We start from the raw sequence: 14,160 nt of genomic DNA, 5'->3' as shown, positions 1-14,160 counted from the left end.
CGGTAGGGGTCATCTGCATCAGTATAAAACTGACAGTACACGACTGGAAGACAAGAATTCAAGGTATTTGGGCAGGGCTGGGTGTACCATTAATCCCAACAGTCTAGAGTCTGGCAGACCTGAGTTCAAGGCGACCCTGATCTACAGAGTGAGTTCCAGAACAGCCAGGGCTACTCAGAGAAACCCTGTCTTGAAAGCTAAAAATAAACAAGGGAAAAAAAAAAAAAGAATTCAAGGTGTATCCTCAGCTACATAATTATCTCTGGGCCTAGAGTGACTGGATCTTAAAAACAAACAGAAAATGCAGAGCAGACAGCAGGTTTCAATGAGTAAAGATACTTCCTACCCAGCTTGATAAATGGAGTTTGATCCCCAGGACCCCTGTGCTGGAAGGAATGTTGTCCCTTAAACTCCACAGCAGCAGGCAGTGGCGGCACACTCCCTAAGCCCAACACTCAGAAGGCAGAGGCAGGAAGATCTCCATGAGTTTGAGGCTAGCCTGGTCTACAAAGTGAGTTCCAGGACACAGAGAAACCCTATCTTGAAAAAACTCAGTGAATAAATAAATAAACCGTCCACATCAGAATGTGTACAAATATGTGTATACACACACACACACACACACACACACACACACGTAAATAAGTAATTTTTTTAAATATTCAAAAAATAATTAAATAAGATAAATTCTCTTTTATTGTTTCAATTCAGCAAATATTTGACCAAATCCTCAACCATCTTCAAGATTAGTGCAGTCATTTCTCAGCTTAAAATACATGGCTTCTTTATGCATAAGAGTATGTCTCCAAAATGCCACTTCCTGCTTCCCAGAGAAAGTCTGTAGGGTCCCCTGCATTCAGCAGACTGAAACCATGAATTAGGCAGAGTTCAGCAGGGTTAGACACTGAGATAGAGCACTTAGCATCTGGCCTCTAGTAGTTCCCAAGTCACTGAAGAGGAAAACATACACATATGAACCTAGACCATAGGTTTGTGATAGAGCCCATGCCCAGTTTGCACAAAGCCCTGAATTCAATCTCAGGCAATGAAACTGATGATGATGATGGTGAAGGAGGAGGAAGCAGAGGGGGAGGAAGAAGAGGAGGAGGAGGAAGAGGAAATCTAAAAATGAAAAAGCATTTAAAAGTGAAGAATGTGTGTGGTAGAAATCTAGCTGAGCAGGGCAGTGATGGCGCACACCTTAATCCCAGTACATGGGAGGCAGAGGCAGGTGGATTTCTGAGTTCGAGGCCAACCTGGTCTACTGAGTGAGTTCCAGGACAGCCAGGGCTACACAGAGAAACCCTGTCTCAAAAAAAAAAAAAAAAAAAAAGAAAGAAAGAAAGAAAGAAAGAAAGAAAGAAAGAAAGAAAGAAAGAAAGAAACCTAGCTGACCAGTAACAACTTGATGTTAGCTTTCCTTTTTTTTTCCTTTTTATTTTTTTTGTTTTGTTTTTTTGTTTTTCGAGGCAAGGTTTCTCTGTGTAGCCTTGCCTATCTTAGAACTCACTCTGTAGACCAGGCTGGCCTTGAACTCAGAAATCCACCTGTCTCTGCCTCCCAAGTGCTGGGATTAAAGGCGTGCGCCACCAACGCTGCCCGACTTGATATTAGCTTTCAAAGGGAGTCTTTTAAAATAAACAACTTTAAGTAAAAAGAGAGAGAGGAAGTAAGGGAGGGGGGAAGGAAAGAAAAGAAAAGAAAAAGGAAAAGAAAAAGGGAAAGAAGCAGCTGCCTAGAAGCAATGTCAGGGAGAGGACATCTTCTCCACCCGGTTGTTTAGCATCCATCAAACAAGCAAAACACTGCTCTGTCCCTAGGCTGCTAGGCTGGTTATCTAGCTCTTGGAGAGCTAGCCTGAGGTATTCACACTTAGCCTTGGGCTCAGAAGTCCTTGCCTCCTTCTGATCCCTAGACTCTTGCCTGGGGGACCTCAGGTAGCTTCCCACTGCGCCTGAACTCCCTTCTCCAGCCCAGGTTCCTGTCTCAAGGGAACCATATTCTTTCAATCACTATTCATTGACAGCCTGTTCAATATCAGGCTCTCAGGCTAAAAACAACAACAACAAAACATTATTTATTTCAATCTTAAGGCATTTGCCTTTGGTCTTGCACAAAGCGCACATGCGTGTATATGTGCATGTGTGTGTGTGTTATTAATACCCTCCTGTGATAATCATTGATTAGGAATCTCACAATGCACCCCCTTGAGCCTGCTGGCCCAGTGCTAGCCAAGTCAACTGCCTGAGTTCAAATCCCCGCTCTCTCTAGTGTTTGATCTCAGCCAGGTAATAGATCTCTTGGGTTTGCCGTGAAGCTCTGTATAGAGACGCTCAATCAGTGGCGGCTGTTCTTAGACAGGAACCATCTCACCTTTGGTCCTCAGCGTGTTCCTTGCCAAGGTGCTTAGTGAATCAAGTGTGTTGATTTTGGTCACACATTAGGATATAGAATAGATACCAAACATCTAAATTTTTTTTGCTTGTTTGTTTTGAGGTTTATTTTTATTGTGTGTGGGGGGGGTGGTATTTTGTCTGCATTTACATCTATCCACTGTGTGCATGCAGTACCTACAGAAACCAGAAGGGGACATCAAAACTCCTGGAACTGGAGCTACAGACAGTTGTGAGAGGCCATGTGGATGCTGGGACTAGAACTCTGGTCCTCTGGAAGAGCAAGCAGCCAGAGCTCTTAACCATTGAGACATCGCTCCAGCCCCACACCACTGAATTGTTTAACTCACTTAACAAAACTCCAAGTTTCTGCTCAGGGTCAGTGCTCAGGATTAAAGGAAGAGAAAATACAAAGAATGACAAAGCAGAGAAACTAGCCCTGGCTGGAGAGACAACTCAACATTGTGCTGCTCTCCCAGGGTGGTGGCGCACGCCTTTAATCCCAGCACTTGGGATGCAGAGGCAGGCAGATTTCTGAGTTCGAGGCCAGCCTGGTTTACAGAGTGAGTTCCAGGACAGCCAGGGCTATACAGAGAAACCCTGTCTCGGAAAACCATTGTGCTGTTCTCACAGAGTACGTAAGTTCCATAAGCTCTTCTGTCACCGGGCATACATGTGGTGACCACACATACATGCAGACACATACATTTTTTTTTAACCTTAAAAAAACCAACTAATCTACTAGGTGAGGTGATACACACCTGTAACTGAAGTCCTTGGGAAGTAAGAGGGATCAGGAGTTTAAGGCTAGAGTTGGCTACAGAACAAATTTGAGGTCTATAAGGGCTAGATAAGACCAGGTGTTGTCTGTCTGTCTGTCTCTGTCTCTGTCTCTGTCTCTCTCTGTCTCTCTCTCTCTTGCACAGGCGCACGCACATGCGTGTGTGTGTGTTGTGTGTGTGTGTGTGTACATGCACACACACACATACACAGCATATGGAAATGCTTTGGTATGTTGGAATGTGACCGTGGTAAAGGACAAGTTAGCCCCCAGTGAGAGAGTCTGGTAGAGTGGGTCACAGTTTGAACAGAGTAGCAAAGTCATTTACTTAGAGAAGGCAAAGGAGGAAGCTGTGCAATTACCCAGCAGCCTGGAGATGGGTGTGTGTCCTACTGGGTCCTAGGGAGAGAGCTGGAGCAGGGGAAGAGGGGGAAGAGCCTGATGTCAGAGAGTAGGTGTGGGTGGGAAAATCACAAACCAAGGAGGGCCTTATGGACACCGAGCATTGAGAGGTTCTCAGCAAACCTCGGGGACATAGCTCAGTAGCAACACTCTTGCCCGTGAGCCTCTGCATTCAGACACTAGCATAGTGAAGGGAGATTTTAATTTTTTTAAGATTTATTTATGTTATTTGAGTACACAGTTGCTGTCCTCAGACACACCAGAAAAGGGTGTCAGATCTCATTACAGATGGTTGTGAGCCACCATGTGGTTGCTGGGAATTGAACTCAGGACCTCTGGAAGATCAGTCAGTGCTCTTAACCTCTGAGCCATCTCTCCAGCCCAAAGGTAGATTTTTTTTGTTTATTTGTTTTTTTGGGGTTTTGTTTTGTTTTTGTTTGTTTGTTTTTTGAGACAGGGTTTCTCTGTGTAGCCCTGGCTGTCCTGGAACTCACTCTGTAGACCAGGCTGGTCTCGAACTCAGAAATCTGCCTGCCTCTGCCTCCCAGAGTGCTGGCATTACAGGCGTGCGCCACCACCGCCCGGCCAAAGGGTAGATTTTTTAAGAGATCGGTTGCTTTCTATCTACTGAAGGTGAAAGATCTGTAAGAGCTAGATGATAGACAGACAGGCAGACAGGTGGAGTAGGAGGTATTTAAGAATCTACATAGAAGCCAAAGGGTGGTGGCTCACACCTTTAATTCCATCCCTCAGGAGGCAGAGGCAAGTCAGTGTCTTTGAGTTTGAGGCCAGCCTGGTCTACAGATAAAGTTCCAGGACACAGAAAACCCAGTCTTGGGGGAAAAAACAAAAGGGGCTGGAGAGATGGCTCAGCGGGTAAGAGCACTGACTGCTCTTCCGAAGGTCCTGAGTTCAAATTCCAGCAACCACATGGTGGCTCACAACCATCAGTAATGAGATCTGATGCCTTCTTCTGGAGTGTCTGAAGACAGCTACGGTGTACTTACATATAATAAATAAATAAATCTTAAAAAGCAAAAGAAAGAAAGAAGAATCCATATAGAGCAAGGCGTGGTAGCATCTATCTGTAACCCTGGCGCCCAGGAGGTGAAAACAAAGTTTCTGTTGAAGGCCAGTCTCAGTTACACACCAATTTTGGTCTGGTTTTGTTGCTGTTTTGTTTAATTCTGTTTTGTTTAGTTTTAATAAACTGGATGAGGGAAATCAGTCAGTCACTTGTTACAATGAAAAGGCTAAAGGCATTGAAGTCCAGTTGATCATGTATTTGGTCAGCTGGTACATGTGTTTGAAATTATTGCCATCAAGACCAATGGAAGTAATAAGAGCTAACCAAGTATGTCTCCAAGACTTCTGCCTCCTCCCACTAAAAGGACGATGCTGGCATCAACCCAAGCAGAGAACACCCCACATGAACAGAACCGAACGCAAGGGGATCCCACGTTCAAACCTGAACGTGTCATGTTGGAGACTTCCCTTAGGCTTCCAAGTAGGATTGTGTGAGGTCATCGTTGTCTGATTGACAGCTCCCCGGTTGTCAGCAGGGCTGGGAACTATGGCGCAGGTCAGAGAGGCTGAGTCAGTCTCAAAGGCACACCTTAGGAAAGTGACAGCGCCAGTACTGCCATGGTACCAAGTATCGGGCCTAGGCCTGGGGGACTGACAGAAGACACAGACTCGGGTCATTCAGTAAGGAGAATGTTAAAGCTTTACTGAGGGAGCAGCAATATATACTAGAGACCAGGAAAAACAATCACAGCCATAGGTCAGGCACCTGGGAACTCCCTACCACACTGGGAGGGAAAACAGGAATCAAGCTAAGCAGCTGGATGTTTTGCTCTCAGGAAACCTGTGCTAACAGCTCAGCTGGGGACTTGAGCTAAGCTCACTGATGCCCAGCAGGAACAGGAGTGGGTAAAGAGGTGAGGCAGGGAGGGAGATAGCAGATGAACTCCCCTGGATGATTCTCCCTAATTTTCCCTGGTCCATGCCAAGGAGGCACATGGGATGGGTGGATCTAGAGATGATCCAAAGTCTATAGAGAGAAGAGAAATACAAAGAAAATGTAGAGCGCTACTGTTGAGGGTTGTTTGTGAATTCCCCTGGGGGTTCTCTAATCACTGTGACTTCTGCGATGAACTTGGCTTTGTGTGGGGGCACTTGCCCTTTCATGAGAGCAATGCGGGAGTAGTACCACGACCACTTGCTGTTTTCCTTTCCTTGCATTTTCTGGGCACATCTTTACAGACCTATTTGCTGCAGTGCTATTTCTTTGTGTCAAAGGGGCCCTAGGATGCCCAGCTTCTAACTAGAAAGCCACTCAGCACCCGCTTGCTCCACTCAACGTAGAGCTTTTTACCCATTCTCCTAGGGAAAGGGAACACATGAAAAACAATTAAAAAGAAAAAGTACAAAAGCTGAGCAGACACTTTGAAGAAGAATGTCATTTTCTACAGAACTTACACATATGGTGAGAATCTGTGACTCTGACAGGACATGAGCAAAATCTACCACAGCACAGAGTGACTGGTTCTTCCAAGGAGGGCATTGCTAAGCCTTAGTGTCTTGACAGTTAAGACTCCTGGATAGAGATCAAAGTGGGGCGGGGTTGATCCTGAAAGACAGAAGAGCTGAGACTGAAAAGGGCTCTACATGCTGAAAAGCATAGGAGTCTAAGAATCTGGTCAAGGAAGAACAGAGACAAGCAGAGAAGTAGGAGGGCTGTAGCTGGACTTAGGGGTGACTGGTAAGTAAAGAGAGGCAGGAAGTGTAGAGAAACCAACACTCCAGCCTGCTTTCTGGGGAAGTGGGAAATTCTGGTTTCATTAAAGACTCAGTTGTATATTGTGATGCCTTTCTGGAAACTAGCTTATGAGAGGATGTTTTACTGAGAACAGACATGTGGTCTTTTCTGGAAGCTGCCTGGCAAAAGTGTGTGTGCTATTTTGCCAGAGCGGATGCTTGAGATGACACGTGATGTTTGGAAAGAGTATAAGTGGCAGGCAGTGCATGGCAGTCTGGCATTGGTTCGCCTTGCTGGTCTTCACTGGTCTTCACTGGTGACACTCTGGCTTTGCTTCCCCTTGCTTTCTTCGCTGACTTTGTAAAGAGGAACTCACCAAAGAACTTCTGGAGGTGTTCCGGACTCGGAGCCAATCAGCAGAGCCATGCAGAGCCACTGCTGCTGATCACATAGACGGGACTGTGGACAGTGAAGATTGGAATTGCCCCAACAATTTCTTTGTTTCTTCTAAACAGGTCCACAACCCCCTGTCCTATTAGACATTTTTCTCCCCTACCTTTGTTAGGTAGGCTATAAGGAAGGTTAAGGCATTTAAGGAGCCTTATTAAAGTAGATTTTGAAAAATATAAGCATAGTGTACTGGCTAGTTTTGTGTGTCAACTTGACACAGGCTGGAGTTATTACAGAGAAAGGAGCTTCAGTTGGGGAAGTGCCTCCATGAGATCCAGCTGTGGGGCATTTTCTCAATTAGTGATCAAGTGGGGAGGGCCCCTTGTGGGTGGTACCACCTTTGGGCTGGTGCTCTTGGGTTCTATAAGAGCAGGTTGAGCAACCCATGGGAAGCAAGCCAGTAAGTAACATCCCTCCATGGCCTCTGCATCAGCTCCTGTTTCCTGACCTGCTTGAGTTCCAGTCCTGATTTCCTTTAGTGATGAACTGCAACGTGGAAGTGTAAGCTCAATAAACCCTTTCCTCCCCAACTTGCTTCTTGGTCATGATGTTTGTGCAGGAATAGAAACCCTGACTAAGACACATAGATTCCGGTGCTCTTCTTTTCTGTGTCATTTAATATGGGTTATTAGTTTCTTTCTTTCCCTTTCATTTTCTTTCTTTCTTTCTTTCTTCCTTTCTTTTCTTTCTTTCTTTCTCCTTTCTTCTTTCTTTCTTTCTTCCTTTCTTTCCTTTCTTTCCTTTCTTTTCTTTCCTTTCTTTCCTTTCTTTCTTCTTTCTTTCCTTTCTTTCCTCTTTCTTTCCTCTTTCTTTCCTTTCTTTCCTTTCTTTCCTTTCTTTCTTTCCTTTCTTTCCTTTCTTTCTTTCCTTTCTTTCTTTCCTTTCTTTCCTTTCTTTCTTTCCTTTCTTTCTTTCTTTCCTTTCTTTCTTTCCTTTCTTTCTTTCCTTTCTTTCTTTTCTTTCTTTCTTTCTTTCCTTTCTTTCTTTCCTTTCTTTCTTTCTTTCAATGGAGTTTCTCTGGCAACCCTGGCTGTCCTAGAACCTGCTCTATAGACCAGGCTGGCCTTGAACTCACAAACATCCACCTCTCCCCCCTTCCCCAAACCACCAAATACTGGGATGAGAAGCACGTGCCATCATGCCCAGCTATAAAGGTTACTTGTAATACTTTACAGTCATGCTAAGAGGATGGAGGGATGCTTCATGGTAGTTAAGAGTACTTGCTACTCTAGCAGAGGACCTGGATTAGGTTCCCAGCACCCACATGGTAGCTGGCCACCAATCATAACTCCAGTTCTAGGATGACTCTCTTCCAACCTTCAGAAGCCTTGCATGCTTGTGGTGCACAGACATACATGTAGGTAATGCGCTTGTACACATAAAATCAATGAAATAAATCTTTTAAAACTAAAATAAAAGAACACTAAAATTGGGAATTCTAACGAAATTAGACACCCAAGAGGGCAGTACATGTTCATCCACTCCTGGCTTGCTGATGGCACTCACAGTTTGCCACACTGTGATGTCACAAGGGCTCATTTGTCATTTTGTAGGAACAGCAGATAAAGATTCATGGCGTCACTCTTGATGCATTTGCCAGACTCTCTCAAAGTTGCTAATTTCCCAAAGTAGAAACTCATTGCAGGGTTTGTTGAAAGGACACCTGTTAGAGTCGTCTCTTTCTAGTTTATCCAGCTGGCATCACTTTTTTTTTTTTTAAGATTTATTTATTTAGTATATGTAAGTACACTGTAGCTGTCTTCAGACACAACAGAGGAGGGAATCAGATCTTGTTACAGATGGTTGTGAGCCACTATATGGTTGCTGGGATTTGAACTCAGAACCTTTGGAAGGGCAGTCAGTGCTCTTAACCACTGAGCCATCTCTCCAGCCCTGGCATTCACTTTACTGTGGGCCCTTTCCCTTCTCTTCTAGTGATGCTTAAGATCAAATCCAGGGCCTAACACTTCCAGATAGTCTACCAGTGAACTACATCCCCAGCCCTATGTCCAAGAAGTCCTTGAACTCAGCCCAAGCCTCAGCCTTAGCCTCCTGGATGCTGGGATTATGGTTGTGAATGAGCACTCCTGGGTGGGGATGGGAGAAGTGTTAGGTACTAAAGACGCTGCTGCCCCAAATGCAAACAGACTCAGCCTCCACATGAATGCTTAACCTTCTCCAACTTGAAGCTAAAGAGATGGTTCATCAGTTAGGAGCACTTGCTGTTCTTGCAGAGGACCTGAGTTCAGTTCCAGGTACCAGCCTAGTGACCCACTAGGTGCCAATACCCACATAGTAACTGCAGTTCAAGGGGACCAGGTGCCCTCTTCTGACCTCTGCAGGCACCAGGTAGACACATAGCACACACACATACACTCAGACTACACACTCACACCTAATAAGTAATTTCCAACTCAAGGACCATAAAGAATGATCAGTGTAGAACAGATCAATGAATCCAATCCTCCCCAGGGTGAGGCCTTGGGACACAAATGGGAGAGCTATCAAAAGACAGCCTGGTTTTTTGGAGCTTGGCATATCTGTTTGTGGTACTGGAGGATGAACTCAGGCTAGCAAGTGCTCTACCAGTGAGCTGCAGCCCCAACCCCCTACTATTCTTCTTTCTAATATTAAAAAAATAGATAACCTGGGCGGGAGAGATGGCTCAGCGGTAAGGAGCACTGACTGCTCTTCCAGAGGTCCTGAGTTTAATTCCCAGCAACCACATGGTGACTCACACTATCTGTAATGAGGTCTGATGCCCTCTTCTGGTGTGTCTGAAGACAGCTACAGTGTACTTATAAACATGAAATAAATAAGCATAACTTTAAATAAGATGTGAGATTAATATTAATAAAAGGAATAGATAATCTTAGCTGATCTTAGCATCAAGCACCCGTAATGGCAGCGCACTGAGAATAAAGAATCACCGAGTGTTCAAGGTCAGGCCAGGTTATCAGGTGAATTTGAAGTCAGTTCAAGCTATATAGCAAGAGTCTGTCTCAATGAATAATTAAAGTAATGGTGTTGCGATGAAGTCCAGGCTATCCTGGAACTCACCGTCCTCCTGCCTCGACCTCCCCAGTAACTGGGATTTTTTTTCTTTGTCAGCTGCTCTTTGTTTTCCTCTTACTCTGTGGAGAAAGTGTGCTTGCTAGAAGGCACAGTTTTCACAAAGCTTTCTTCTCCAGGGGCTGCCAGAGGGAAGTGGTCAGAACTGGAGTTTGCTGGTACTTAAAAAGGGAGGGGAAAAAAAAGTTACAACTGCAAAAATCAATAAATGACTACCTCCTTTATCCCTGCAGCCACGCACGAGGAAAGAGCAGGGCCAGCACAGCCGGGAGCTGCGCTAACATTAGCACACTCAAGGAAAATCAAAATGGGCTCTTTAAGGTTGACAGGCCTCTTAAAAGCTTCCCCTCCCAAGATCTCCTTAGAGAGAATGACATCTAGGCAGGGAAATGGAGAAGGCGAAGCTCTCGTCCTGTAGGACTATGGCTGAAATTATCCATCAAATCTCCTCCTTAGGTAACCCCCGACCCCTCAGCACACAAACGCGCGCACACAGACACACACACACACAAACAAATGGTGCGGACATGTATTCACACACACACAAACACACAGACACACACACATGTATATACATACACAGGTGCAGGCATGCATTCACACATACGTGCAGGCACACAAACATGGTGTGGGCATGTACTCACATACACAAACACACATATACATACATGTACATACATATACACGTGCAGGCACACAAACAAGTACAGGTATGCATTCACACACACACACACACTCACACACACACACACACACATGCAGATACTAACAGAAAATTTCTGTAAAGCAGAGATTACACCAGGAGCTTGATCTTGATCACGAGTTCATAGCATTTGGTGCTCTCTGCCCAAAACCTCTAGACAGTTAAAAAGCAGCAGTTTCTCAAGGACGCTCTTGCCTTCCGGGATGTCTTCTGAGCAGGCATCTGCTGCCTTCTGCAGTGACAGGCCTGTGCCTGATCTGACACCACCGTTGTTACTTAGCCTCACTCTTTCCCACCTGAACACAGGGTCCGTGAAGGTAAGCAACCAGTCTTCTGACTCTCCGGTTTACAACCAGGATCCATGCAGCGCTTAGCCAGAAGCAGGTGTCCAATAAAGCTTTATCATCTAAAGAGCAAACGTCTGGGCTGGAGAGATGATGGCTCAGCAGTTAAGAGCACTGGCTGCTCTTCCGGAGGTCCTGCATTCAAATCCTAGCAACCACATGGTGGCTCACAACCATCCATAACGAGAAACAAATAATAAAAAAACCTATGGGCCAGTCCTCCATTGAGGTACATCTGGGTTCTTTCCAGCTTCTGGCTATTATAAATAGGGCTGCTATGAACATAGTGGAGCATGTGTCCTTATTGCATGCTGGGGAATCCTCTGGGTATATGCCCAGGAGTGCTTTAGCAGGGTCCTCCGGAAGTGTCATGCCCAGTTTTCTGAGGAACTACCAGACTGATTTCCAGAGTGGTTGTACCAGTTTGCAATCCCACCAGCAGTGGAGGAGTGTTCCTCTTCTTTTAGATCCTCCCTAACACCTGCTGTCTTCTGTTGCTAACCTTAGCCATTCTGACTGGTGTAAGGTGAAATCTCAGGGTTGTTTTGAAATGCAATCCACTACATAAACAAACTCAAAGAAAAAAACCACATGGTCATTTCATTGGATGCTGAAAAAGCATTTGACAAAATTCAGCATCCTTTCATGCTTAAAGTCTTGGAAAGAACAGGAATTCAAGGCCCATACCTAAACATAGTAAAAGCAATATACAGCAAACCGGTAGCCAGCATCAAACTAAATGGAGAGAAACTTGAAGCAATCCCACTAAAATCAGGGACTAGACAGGGCTGCCCCCTCTCTCCTTATCTTTTCAATATTGTACTTGAGGTACTAGCTCGGGCAATTCGACAACATAAGGAGTCAAAGGGATACAAATTGGAAAGGAAGAAGTCAAACTATCATTATTTGCAGATGACATGATAGTCTACCTAAGTGACCCAAAAAACTCCACTAGAGAACTCCTACAGCTGATAAACAACTTCAGCAAAGTGGCAGGTTATAAAATCAACACAAGCAAATCAGTGGCCTTCCTATACTCAAAGGATAAGCAGGCTGAGAAAGAAATTAGGGAAATGACCCCCTTCACAATAGCCACAAACAGTATAAAGTATCTTGGGGTGACTCTTACCAAACATGTGAAAGATCTTTACAACAAGAACTTCAAGACTCTGAAGAAGGAAATGGAAGAAGACCTCAAAAAATGGGAAAACCTCCCATGCTCATGGATTGCCAGAATCAATATAGTTAAAATGGCCATTTTGCCAAAAGCAATATACAGATTCAATGCAATACCCATCAAAATCCCAACTCAATTCTTCACAGAGTTAGAAAAAGCAATTAACAAATTCATCTGGAATAACAAAAAACCCAGGATAGCTAAAACTATTCTCAGCAACAAAAGAAATTCTGGGGGAATCAGTATCCCTGACCTCAAGCAATACTACAGAGCAATAGTGTTAAAAACTGCATGGTATTGGTACAGTGATTTGCATTTCCCTAATGACTAATGATGTTGAACATTTCTTAAGGTGCTTCTCAGTCATTCGAAATTCTTCATGTAAAAATTCTTTATCTCTGTACCCCATTTTTAATAGGGTTATTTGGCTCTCTGGAATCTAACTTCTTGAGTTCTTTGTATATATTGGATATTAGCCCTCTGTTAGATGTAGGGGTTGGTGAAGATCTTTTCCCAATCTGGTTGCCGTTTTGACCTTTTGACAGTGAATACAGAAAATGTGGTATATTTACACAATGGAATACTACTCAGCAATAAATTCATGAAATTCTTAGGCAAATGGTTGGAACTGGAAAATATCATCCTAAGTGAGTTAACCCATTTTCAAAAGAACACACATGGAATACAGTCACTGATAAGTGGATATTATCCCAGAAGCTCTGAATACCCAAAACACAACTCACGTATCAAATCATTCCCAAGAAGAAGGAAGGAGAGGGCCCTGGTCCTGGAAAGGCTTGATGCAGCACTGTAGGGGATTGCCAGGACAGAGAAGTGGGAGGGGATTGATTGGGGAACAGGTGGAAGGAAGAGGGCTTATGGGACTTATTGGGGGTGGGGGGGACCGGGAAAGGGAAAATCATTCGGAATCTAAGCAAAGAATATAGAAAATTAAAACAACGACAACAACAACAACAACAAAAACTATGGGCCGCACTTGGGAGGCAGAGGCAGGTGGATTTCTGGGTTCAAGACCAGCCTGGTCTACAGAGTGAGTTCCAGGACAGCCAGGGCTACACAGAGAAACCCTGTCTCGAAAACAAAACAAAACAAAACAAAAAAAAACTATGGGCCGGATGGAGTGGGGCTGGGAGTGGGGGCAGGGGCTCAGCATGGGGGTGGAGCAAGATGGAGAAAGGGAAGTTGGGGGGTGGGGGGGAAGCAAATGTCTGAATCCTCAAAGAGGTGATCTACACTACCTAAAGGCTGAGGAGAGTTTTCCTTTGTCCCTATAACAAAAGTCAGAAGCAAGCATGAGGCCTTTGCCCACAGAATTCAGAGGCAAACAACTCTTTAAAAATCTTTTTCAAAAGAATATTTAATCTTTCAGGTTCCTAGATTCTTTTTTTTTTAAGATTTATTTATTTATTATATGTAAGTACACTGTAGCTGTCTTCAGACACTTCAGAAGAGGGCATAAGATCTCATTACCGCTGGGCGGTGGTGGCACACACCTGCCTTGAATCCCAGCACTTGGGAGGTAGAGGCAGGCAGATTTCTGAGTTTGAGGCCAGCCTGGTCTAGTTCCAGGACAGCCAGGGCTACACAGAGAAACCCTGTCTCAAAAAAACAAAAAACAAACAAACAAAAAAACCAAAAACAACAACAACAACAAATATCTCCTTATAGAAGGTTGTGAGCCACCATGTGGTTGCTGGGATTTGAACTTGGGACCTTCGGAAGAGCAGTTGGTGCTCTTAACCAGGTTCCTAGATTCTTGACTTGATTTTAGATGTATATGTAAATCTGCCTATAGCGAATTTTCCCCCATTGTTAAGTAGAATTTGTAGGAAGCTATTGAGTTGGATTGTGTTCAGGCATACAGCTCAACAACCCAAACCAATCTGGTACCACTTGGGCTGAATGAAACTGTTCCGTTTAAGAGTATACTCCTCAGCCAGGCAGTGGTAGCGCACGCCTGTAATCCCAGCACTCGGGAGGCAGAGGCAGGCAGATTTCTGAGTTCGAGGCCAGCCTGGTCTACAGAGTGAGTTCCAGGACAGCCAGGGCTACACAG

The sequence above is a fragment of the Apodemus sylvaticus genome, chromosome 12 (genome assembly GCF_947179515.1).
Source record: "Apodemus sylvaticus chromosome 12, mApoSyl1.1, whole genome shotgun sequence".
NCBI lineage: Eukaryota > Metazoa > Chordata > Mammalia > Rodentia > Muridae > Apodemus > Apodemus sylvaticus.
This window is presented reverse-complemented; position numbering follows the sequence as displayed.